The sequence below is a fragment of the Pristis pectinata genome, unplaced genomic scaffold (assembly GCF_009764475.1).
Source record: "Pristis pectinata isolate sPriPec2 unplaced genomic scaffold, sPriPec2.1.pri scaffold_236_arrow_ctg1, whole genome shotgun sequence".
Classification (NCBI taxonomy): domain Eukaryota; kingdom Metazoa; phylum Chordata; class Chondrichthyes; order Rhinopristiformes; family Pristidae; genus Pristis; species Pristis pectinata.
In genome coordinates, this window is record NW_026262557.1 from 1 (window position 1) to 11,131 (window position 11,131).

Genomic DNA, 11,131 nt, shown 5'->3' on the forward strand with positions numbered 1-11,131 from the left:
TTATTCAGAAAGCCGATGAAAGCCACCACTAGCCTGCTGAACATTGGCAGCAATTCCTCTTTTTACATTTCCCTTTAAAGCCGAAAGGTTTGAAGAACGACACAAAGAAGACGTTTGAAAAAGAAGAAACGTGAAAATTTACGAAGAGGTGAATTAAAAGGGGAAAAGTCTCCGTTCAAGCAGAGAGACATGCAGAAAAGTGGGGAGATTTCAACACCATTTATCTTGCAAACTTGAAATAGGGTTGAGTGTTGGTGGAGGAGAGATTTCCCTCATCAGACAGGTCTCATTGGCTAAGTTTATGAATGAAAAGTATCGATTGGCTCAAGGAAGTGAACGCCATTATTTGTATTGTGAATGTGGGTAAGCTGTACCGAGAGCAACAGCAAGATAAGAGTCAAGACGTCTCTCACGTTGGTGGGGCTCACTTGAGAAGCTGTATCCAATTCCGGGGAAATACTTATGCCACTGAGTGTCTGTGTTGGACTGGAAGCAGAACAGACTTACTGGAACAGCCAGAGGGATGGGGATTTCAGTTACAAGGTCAGATTGCAGGAAGTCAGCTGTGACTGTCCGCCCAGCGAACAGCATCTCAAAACACACAGGTGAAAGTTCGTAGCTTGGCAGTGGTGGGACTCGAAAGCACGTTAGTTCAAAGACTGGAGCGTAAATCCAGCGCCTTCGATCGCTCGGCCACACTACCACTGACCACGTGGTCTCCAATTCATTGCCTTCCGATTCTACACTTCCCACATAATGCATGGAAGTTTCATTCACGAAACAAATAGAGAACGGTGATAGAAGGTTGGAGAAGTGACTCTCTCTCTCTCTCTCTCTCTCTCTCTCTCTCTCTCTCTGTGAGTGTGTGAGTGTGTGTGTGTGTGTGTGTGTGTGTGTGTGTGTGTGTGTGTGTGTGTGTGTGTGTGTGGAGAGAGAGAGAGAGGGAGAGAGCCCACTCATGAAAAATTCAAAAAGGTGGGTTCTGCAATATCAGGCTGTGTCATTTACGATTGTAAAGTCTGGGTTTCATTTCGCTGTAAATTTGGTTCGGTCTCTCACTCATTGCTTCGCAGTTGGTCTGCCACAGAGGAAATAAAGGTGGAGCCAATGGCTGCATCCATCGAATGATCGTAAGCAACAGGGCCGGTGAACCGATGGTGACGAGGATGTAGATTGCGTCCGCTATTTCTGAAGCAACGTTTTAGGAAAAGTGGGTTTTCACCTGAACATTTTCGTTAATTGGATTGCGGGAAAGAGGGGGAGGGAAAGAAAAGTGCTGACTTAATTGGATAAACAATCTACCGGGAGAAGAAACAACATGACAAAGCAACAAGCAGTGACACGAAGCGGGTTGAAGGAAAGAACAGCGAACAAAAAAAACCATAAATCATAACCAGGTGAATTCCAATGTTGAGGACAGGTTTCGTACTTTCTGAAAGAGGGGCAGTTGTGAGGCAGAACTTCAAAAACCCAATCGTTATTGTGGTTCGACAAAATGATTCTCGAAACGGCGAGATGGTCGAATGACCAGAGATGAAGCGGACTGTGTCTGCACCTACCGGAGTTCGAGAGATTTGAGATGATCTCCGTTCCTTCTGCCAGCCTTTGGTGATACTTTGTCGGAAACAGGTCTTACGCGTGATCAAGGAAAGGTCTCTTCAGCTCGCTTTGTGAACTCGTGCTCTCTTGCTCAGACCAACAACAGTGGAGCGATGCAGCGTTTCTCAGTTGAATACAATAAATCAACAGCATGTCTAACAAGGACAATAGGAAATAGAACATCTCAGTTTGATGGCGAGTTTGAGAGTCTTTCAGTCGCATCAGAAACAAATATCAAAACCACAAGTGCTCTCGGTGAGGCTCGAACTCACAGCCTCGGAATTTCTCCACTGCATACTGCCATATAAGTACCGCGCGCTAACCGATTGCGCCACTAGAGCTCCACAGGGTAAACTGACGCATTTCCGGCTTAACACACGTATGTCAGTATCATGAAAGCAAATTTTAGTTGAAGTAAATATTAAAATGAACGTTTTTTTCAGTAAACGTTGCGGGACGGGTTTCACAGAGCAGCAATTATTGGATCATTAGCTTTCTGAGAGAGAGCGTCACCTAAGGTGGAAGAAGATGTTTGTTCCTCCAGCGGGGTGTTTCGGACTGAAATGCATGGTCCATGCGAGCAGTGCAGACAGAGTCACATTCGGCGCTGAATGCGGAGCAGGATAAGGATCTGGCTGGAAAATATCTTCAGCGCTCTGCGGGATTTTTCCTGACAGAAATCGGATCTATCACCTGTCACCACAGTCGGATATCCGTCTCGGGCCAACAAGAGAAATCACAGCAGCCCCCAATCAACAGTGGAATTCCAGGCGCCCCAAATTATCCAGTTGTGGAACGAATATCTGAATGTAACCCTGAGCGAGATCTGCCCTCGGACATTGAGGGGAGATTAAATCAGACCCTGCCAGAGCAGGTTGAAGACTATTAAAACCGGTTTGAGGAGAGTCCAGAAATGGGTCAGATGTCTGAATGCAACATTCTGCAGCTGGAAGTTTACATTCGTGTCATGTGTTCACGTCCCGCCGACCGGTGGACTGATTCTCCTTTTTTGTCAGACGACAAGAATTCTGACAGGAAGCAGAGTGGGAAGGAGTAAATGCACAAAACCCGTTGCAGGAAGACTGAAAAGGCAACTATGTGCAAATAGCTGGGAGGGTTTCCTCAAACAGAATGTGAACTTCGAAACGACAACGGTCCAATGGCTCAGAAAGTGTTTCTGACCAACCTCACAAGACAATGGATGGCGGCATGAAGGACTGATTTCCGCTTTTTAGGAGGGATGATAAGACTGAAGAAGAAACGTGGGATAGATATGGAAATCTAGGTAAGCCATACGCAGCGGTAATTGCTGAGACGGTTCTGCGTCGCAACGGATAACGTGTTGGACTTCTATTGGTGAACTTAAAAGAAATTGAAAGGTTGTGGGTTCGAGTCGCAGCAGATCTTGTGTTTGACTGTTTCAGCGAATCAGTTCTGCTGTTTGCAGAATCCGAGCAGTGACAAGAAATGACTGGTTTGGGACATACGTCAGCTGCAGCGGGAGGTACCTCGTGGTTTTAAGATATTAGCTTGGCCGGTGTTTTTGTAGTCTATTCTTTGTGTGAAATTCAATGAAATTTGACTCACAGGACAATTTTCTGGAAAGTAACTTCGGAACGTTGATCAAAACTGTCACAAGCAGTCGGACCCATGTTCAAATCTGCAGCCACTGCTGAGGAGATGATTGGATCAGAACGCTGATGATTTAAGCTGCGAAATGAACAAAGATGTGTGTTTGAAGAATGGTCAGTGCTGAGTTGTTGTCAGGGTAATGTCAAGCCAAATCCAGGAGCGCACAGCGGTAAAGGTGTTGTCTGCCTTTTCGCTTTGTTCTGAGCTTTCTGCTTTCTCGGTCGCAGATTGGCTGGCAACTCGCAGCTTGCCCCAGTTCCAAGAGCATGATTTTCATGCATTTCTGATTCAAACGATCACCTAAAATTTCCCCGCTCATCTACTATACAAGGACTTCCATCTATTGCACGTCATTCACTTGCTGTAGACATTCTGGCATGACAATGCGCACCCCCTGTTTGAAGAGTCGGTTTTTATACTTGTACAGGAAGGCCTGGGAATGGTATCAAACAGATAATCTATCGGGGTTACGTCACACTGGAGCACCTCTCATGCAATGCCTTCTTAAAATGTCTGTCTCTCTCTCTCTCTCTCTCGCTCTGTGTGTGTGTGTGTGTGTGTGTGTGTGTGTGTGTGTGTGTGTGTGTGTGTGTGTGTGTGTGTGTGTGTGTGTGTGATGACAATAAGCTTATTGATGTAAAAACAAGAGAGTGAACCGGAAAACAAAAGGAAAATGCAGACGAGAGACGAATTTGTTCTGAAACGTGGATGTGATGTTGGAGCATAAATATCGGAGATCCGTTCACTGATTGAACGACCGTCGACACGGGGTCGGTCTGGAGGGAAGTTGTTGGAGAGACCAACATAAACTGTCTCGTTTAACGGCTGGAGTGAAATATAACATTGAAACCCGTGAACTGGACAAGTGGATGATGCTCAAACGGACATGCTTCTCAGAGGAACATAACCGAAGGAATTACATTTCGGAGGAGCCAGAATGATTCCTGATCCAATCCCGAATTGTTCGACTGCCTCAGCGCATTCAGTTATGAAGATTACCCTCCTTGGACAACATGGAGTCCATCGGCCCACCCCTAACTACAACATTTAGCTTCGCAGCTCTGCGGGAACATCGACATTCCCCGAGAAACACCAGTGTGTTAGAACAGGAAGAGACCATTCAGCCTCCGACTTCCCCCATTTAACACAACCTACCCCCCTCACCCATTCCCCCATTACCCTTGATATTGAAATTACCTATCAGGTTGACGGTACATCGTTTTATTATGTGGCTGGCAGTTGCAGCTTTCAAATCCCACAGCAAAATAAGGGCCCACAGCTCCCTATTCCAATCACAGAGACACATACACACCACCAGCCCCAAGATACTGGAGCCCTACACAATTCCTATTTATTCGTGTCCTCCCTACTTACCAATTAACTCTTGTGCTCTCTGTTATATCCATGAAGCAGGACCGATTCAGTTTCACAATTACAGCCACACAACCGAATCCCCTCACTTACAGGCGTTCTGTATATTATCCCCTGTGCCGGAGCTCTCCCCGAAAGAGTTAAACCTGGATCGACGATTCTCTACTCCTTCACACACTGCAGGTGAACATGTGGAGCACGTAGCCCGCTGTTTACTACAATGTCTCGAGTATGTAATTACTGCAGTGCGTGGAAATAACCCCTCAAAACGAGCAACCGGCACTGTGGCCCTACAGAGGAAGGGAGAAATGTAAACGACAACAAGAGGAAGTGCGCGCAATCGCGCTGGTGTTTGTGCGTCTGTTGATGTCCATATGTGTGTGTGTGGAATGTACGTGTGTGTGGTTGTTTGTCTTCAGACATGTGTCTGCGTGTACATGAATGCGTGTTTGTAGATAGTCGTGTGTTCGTATGAAAGCGAGTGCAGTTGTCTTCTGATGAGCATGATCTCATACGTCTATGTGACTGTGTCTGAGTGTGAGGATGTCTTTCAGTGGTTGGCATGTGCGAATGAGTGTATATATGTACCTATATGTGTGGGTATTATATTGTACATCCGTGGTATAACTTCCTTGCAGCGTCTGTTTCGCACGCACAAGTACGTCCAATTACAGTGCTTTGTGCAATCAGGTGCGGGGAAGTGGGTCAGCTTCCTATCCTTTGGACTGGGTAAAAGGTACATCCTGATCCCGCTGATTCTCGGAAAGGGTGGAATTCCCCGGATGTTGAGGTTTACCCCACATCACAACGGCGTGTGTGTTGGTATGTTAGGACCACTGCACGTGTTCCCAAGTGTGTGGCTGAGAGGTAGAATTTTCGGGGAGTTGGTGGGAATATGAAGAGAATGAAGAGAGTTTGATTTGGATAAGTGTAAACATGTGATAGCCGGGACACAGTCGAGGGTACGGAGGACTGTTTTCGTGCTCTGTCTCCCTGTGACTCCATAATTAAACCCAGCAAAATCCATATCATGTCGTCTCAGATTGGGACAGTTCAGCTACGTGGCGCCTGGTCTAAATATTCCAACAGTCTGTGTCATTATCCGGCCCAGGCTGGTCCATGTCTTGTCCATGGTAACTGTAGAAGGACCAGTGAGTTATTCTTACACCCAGTGCTCTGCTGGGTCCCACCGTTCAACGGAAGTGAGCTGAGATTTCATTCCGTTCCCATACTGAGGACCCTGTATTCCTGCTACCTGACTAATGGGCTGCACTCGGAAATGAAAGTTACTGCAATGATTACAGCTTCACATCGCGTCGCCTTTTACCCTGGGATCAGTGTGTCTGAGGAACAGATGCACCGGTGAGGAGCATGAATGGTAGAATCTATGGGACTCAGAGGATTGGAAAGATGACCCGGTGACAGTGATTTCTGGCAGTGGCGAATTACCCATTCGGAGAGGTACTGAGGTAAGACCCCAGTTTGCTGCAAAAGTGTTGGGGAGATTTATTTTTTATCTGGCTACCATTTTCCACAGATACGAAAATAGACAACTATTGCCGAGGCTTCCTTTTCTGTTTCAAGCATATATTGTTCACGCTCTCAGAGAGTGTGAGTGGAAAGTGCACAAGTTCGACTGCGTACCTCACCATGCATAGCAAGTTTATTCAATGTCTGACGGGTGTTGCAGCCTCAATGTATAGATATGATGAGATACTTCAGTGTAGGTTCATTGTGCACTTCAGCCTGTGGAGTTTGACGAGTTAAATGCTTTCCTGTTTGTTTGAAATATGAACGGAATCAATCGAGTCGGCAGGAGATCCGCCAATCTATAGAGTCAAGGTTGATGAGTTAGTTTAGAACAAATTCTCTGTACGAACCTCTCATCTGTGATCCCCAACTATTCCATTTTCTTTCGATGAATCTCAAGAATATGTAGAACAGCCGCTCCTCCTCAGCCTCTTCGGTGGGTTTGTCTCCCGCTGATTGAGGCAAGTTCTTACCACTTCTATCCTGAATGGTTGACCCCTTAACATCAGGTTGCGACGCCTTGATCTCGAAAGCCCAGCCGCGGGATCTAACTTCCCCGCATAGGCATTCTGTGCGTTAATCCGCGCTGCCTATACCCTGAAGGCCTCCCTCTTCGGCAATGCATTCCAGGTGCTCATCACTCTCTGGGTGAACAGCACCTCCTCCCCTTTTAATTTGTTACCGCTTCCCCATAAAGTCGTTCATACAATATGGAAAAACATTTCTGCCCAGAGCGCCTGGACTAGCCATCAAATACTTCTCCATATTCATCTCATTTCAACCAACTTGTGCACATCCTTTCCATTCACGTCGCGATCTGATAAAACCTGCCCCAAACCACCAGCCACCACTTCTGCCCTTGCATTCCAGAGCAGCGCACATACTGAAGAATCATCCCACCCGACACCAATACCTGGTTAACAACGTCAGATGGCTAATATGGTGTTCATAATATGATTGATGTTTGGAATATTGGTCACTTGGGCCGCTGACTCCTCCAGCAGTGAGCCCAAGCATTAAAACAACATGTCGCAGTATCAAAATCATCGGACCCTGATTCTGATGATAGGCTTCCACGAGAGGCGGGTGATCACACACTATTCAGCTAGTTTTTGCTGTTGGGGGTTTGGAACAGACAAACAACATTTATGAGCAGGTAGGGTTAATAAACATTCAAGATATTCTGAAACAACTGGGTTCACATTTGTTTCTCACGTGCGCATTCATCTCCCTACGAATTTAATATCAATGTTCAGGATCGTTTGCAACCTCGTGCAACCAGTTTGGCTCGGTGAAGTGGTAGAATTGTTAAGCATTATCTGATGAATTAAATGGAGCGCATCCGTTCTTTTATTTTACATTCGGTAAGAGGATGTCCGCAGCTGGGGAAACAGCATCCACCCTCCTGCCCCATCAGAATCTGCTCTGTTTCAAACCAGTAACTCACAACCGCGGCACATCTCTTCACAACAAGCGCCTTCCACAGCGACAGAAAACAAAGGCCGATCGCCGCTGAGGGGCGTGATAAAGATCGCTCACTCCTTCAAAAAACACTGCTCATAAGACTTGCCACTGGGAAGACCGATGGCCACAGCTCTGTCTCGAGGATTTATTGCAGGAAGGACGACGTTCACTGATGCATTCTAAATTATAGCAAACTGGCAATATTTGTGCTTGTCGACACGCCCAAGGTACTTCTCCATAATCTACTGTTGTGATAGATAATACTGAAATGTTTATCGGAAGAATCAACATTTCTCATCTATTAGACACGCGGCTGGAATCCAGTGTCCGCAGACAAAAAGGAATTCGCGACGGAAAACGCGACGTTCGAAATTAAATGAGGCAGCGTGGTTGCTGACGGCGAAGTTGCCGACAGCAAAAGGGAATCTGACCTTTGTACTCATCAGCGCATTATTTTACGGCAACGAAATCGTTCGCAATTGCGCTACCTTCCTTTAATAACACTAAACGTTTCTATTCGCACTGCTCCAATTTTCTCCCAAATGTTCTTGGCGTAAAATAATAACTGAACATTGAATTGTAACGTCAGCCTAACCACAAAGCAAGGTTTTCAATATCTTGATGTGTCGGATTCTGATGAAATTCTGTGACCTCGTTCGTCTCTCAGCATCTCTCTGAGGCGAAATCTTCGACCTTGTTCAATGAGGCAAAATAGAGAAATGCACAGGATTTGCCGGGTGTTGTCCAGAGATACACCTGAAGTTTGGGTTCAGGTGAAATGGGAGATGAGATGCTGCTGAGATCTAATGCCCGAAATTACTGCGTTGGTTTCTTTCCTTACCACGCTCAAATAATATTCTCAACGGAAATGTTATTCCATTCTTCAGCTCCTGTCTGAATGTGCAGCAGCTCAGCAACAGCACCATGTAGCTGGTTTGGTCTGCGATAAACATCAGGTCACTGAAACCGGTTGAATCGTAGCGCTTTATAATGTGCATTAGAATTAAAAAAAAGCACCAGCTATAACATCCAAAGCAGTGTGAAGTTGGCGGAGATGGCAAAGAGTAAGATGATGGACTTCCTTCTGTTTTCCATCTCGGCATCATTGGGATTCGCATCATTCTTGCTGCCTCTCCGCCTCTTGCGGACTCTACTGGCCGCTAAAATGTGTCCCACGGTAAGAGCATTGAGCAGTCATATCAGGAACATTGGGAGTATGGTCTTAAGGATGTAATGAATCCATCTGAAAACGATAGTGCAGATTCAATATAAAAGTCTACTTTCATTTTACAGCATCACGGTACACTGTTTACTGAACATACAAATGATTTGTGAAAAATCAGGGGATGCTTTTGCAACAGAACAGCGGACACAATTTTCCTTTCACCTGGGACTCTGGCTGCAGTTTTCTCGGTGCAATATTTCGTTCTCAGCTTCTGACAACAAATCATCACATATCGATCAAATGTAAAAAAGAGAGTCAACCACACGGAGATGTCTATGGCTACGTGATTAAGTACCTTTTGGAAAGAGCACACTTGAGTCAGGAGTGAGAAACTTGTTGGAAAATATGTTATTGATGCGATACAGTATCACCTCCATGAAAACGATCAACAGGTCTGCCGCTGCCATGGCCACGAGGTAGCGAGAGACACATTTGGAAAGACCGTACTCTCCCCGGGATAGGATCACAATCGACGCCACGTTAGCTGGGGTGTGGGAACAATCAGAGAAAAAGATTCCTCAGTTAGAGTACATCAGCAGAGCCAGTTACAGAGTCTGATTTCAGCTAAAATCCCGTTGTACGACTGGGGCTGAGGATGGACACTTTACATGAAGTGAAACTGATTACTGGAAAACGCTAAACACACAACCTTTGTTCAAAATTTCACACTGAAGCACGAAGAAACACGTAAAGAATGAATTAATGCCTCAGCTCAAGATAGCTTTCTTGGTGAGTCAACCGCAAAATTCTGTGAAGTCGGGAGAAATGTAGATTTCACAGAATTAATTATTATCTGAAAATTAATTATTATCTGAAATGGATTTTAAAAGGTCTACAGGAATCGTTGGAAGAGTGAACACTGTTGTGAATCTGTAAGTAGCCGTGGAAGGTCAATACAACGCGTGGGATGCAAATGATCTGGGTTTAAATCATTTTGCTCCCATCTGGAATGTATGATGCAGAAAAACTGTCAACACTCGCGGTCAGTAGTCAAAAATACCAACGCAATGACTGAACTTTATAAAGGCAGGTAAAACAGAAAGAGCTAACGATGTAACCATAACTAACGGAACAGTGTAAGAATACAGACATGGTCCTTGTGAATGTCCAGGAGCATTCTGAGTAGATAAGGTTAGCATCATTTGACTTGTACATGCGCAGTACACTGAGTGAATTCATCATAGACGACAGAGATTATAGGATGAAACAAAAGACAGCAGAAGTGGGAGTGAGGGAACTGTCTCCACAAAGAGAGTGGTGGGCTGCAGATTCAGTCAGTGTTTATGGCGGAAAGTCGGAAGAAGATGCAAATCGTTTGGGAAAAAACAACTATTGAGGAAGAGAAGATACCGTCGTTAGGGGCAGGGAATCAATCTGTGTTTTCTGCATGCATGAAGATGCTTCATCATTCCAAGTGTTGGGGTGTCATGTTCCAGCTGCACAAGGCGTTAGCAAACACGCTCTTCGTGTGCTTGTGCAGTTCTATTCGTCATTTTTGGGATGGTGCAGGAAAAAGTTCACACAGACGTACCTGGGACGGGAGGGCTTACATGAAAAGGACAGGCTGGATAGGGCTGGAACCGTTTCCCCTTGATGAAGGAGGCGGAGAGTTGACGTGAAAGAGGTGTGTAAAATCACGAGTGGCATCGAAAAACTGTATGGTCACATTCTGTTTCCCAGTGCAGCGCAGTATAAAACTGGAGGACACAGGTATAATGTGAGAGGGGAAAGATTTATATGGAAGCTGTGCAGAAAACGTTTCATACAGAGGTCAGGGAGTATGTGGAACGAGTTGCCAGCGGAAGTAATATAGTCGTGTATGATTATAACGTTTAAGCACGTGGACAAGTACATGTGTAGAAAAGGTTCGGAGTGATGTTGTCAAAATATGGACAAATTGGATTAGCTTCGGGCTGCACTTCTGTGGCCAAAGACCGGTTGGGCCGAGGGCCTTTTTACGTGCTCTGTGACTCCATGACTCGAACAATAATTCATATGGGACTTATTCTAACCCGACGGGCGAACTTACATGAGGCGGGAGGTGCAGTATCAGGCTGACAAACTGCGACCGGAACGTTAGGTCCATTTCGCAAGGAGAGGGAGCCTCATTTCAATCGCGCCGTAGATGTCATGATTTCCTCCAGGCAGCGGTGTCGCTGCAGGAAGGGGTGTTGTAAAAGGCAGCTGCATCCGCAAATCGGATGTAGAAATCCACAAATCTGAAAGGTGCAGAGAAGAGTTTATTCACCGATCAGTGCAACAGACCAGGCTGGTAATCTGTGTTCCTGCATGGGGTGTAAACACACTCTC

The 11,131-nt window shown here is 45.7% G+C and overlaps 1 non-coding gene across 1 annotated transcript; it reads right to left on the bottom strand.

Annotated features, from left to right (window-relative positions):
• Positions 1-1,846: 1,846 nt before the first annotated feature.
• trnai-uau (transfer RNA isoleucine (anticodon UAU)) lies at positions 1,847-1,940 on the bottom strand. The gene is made up of 2 exons: positions 1,903-1,940; positions 1,847-1,882 (listed from the first exon to the last, which is right to left on the bottom strand). It is a non-coding gene; the product is annotated as a tRNA-Ile (tRNA).
• Between the last annotated feature and the right edge of the window lie 9,191 nt (positions 1,941-11,131).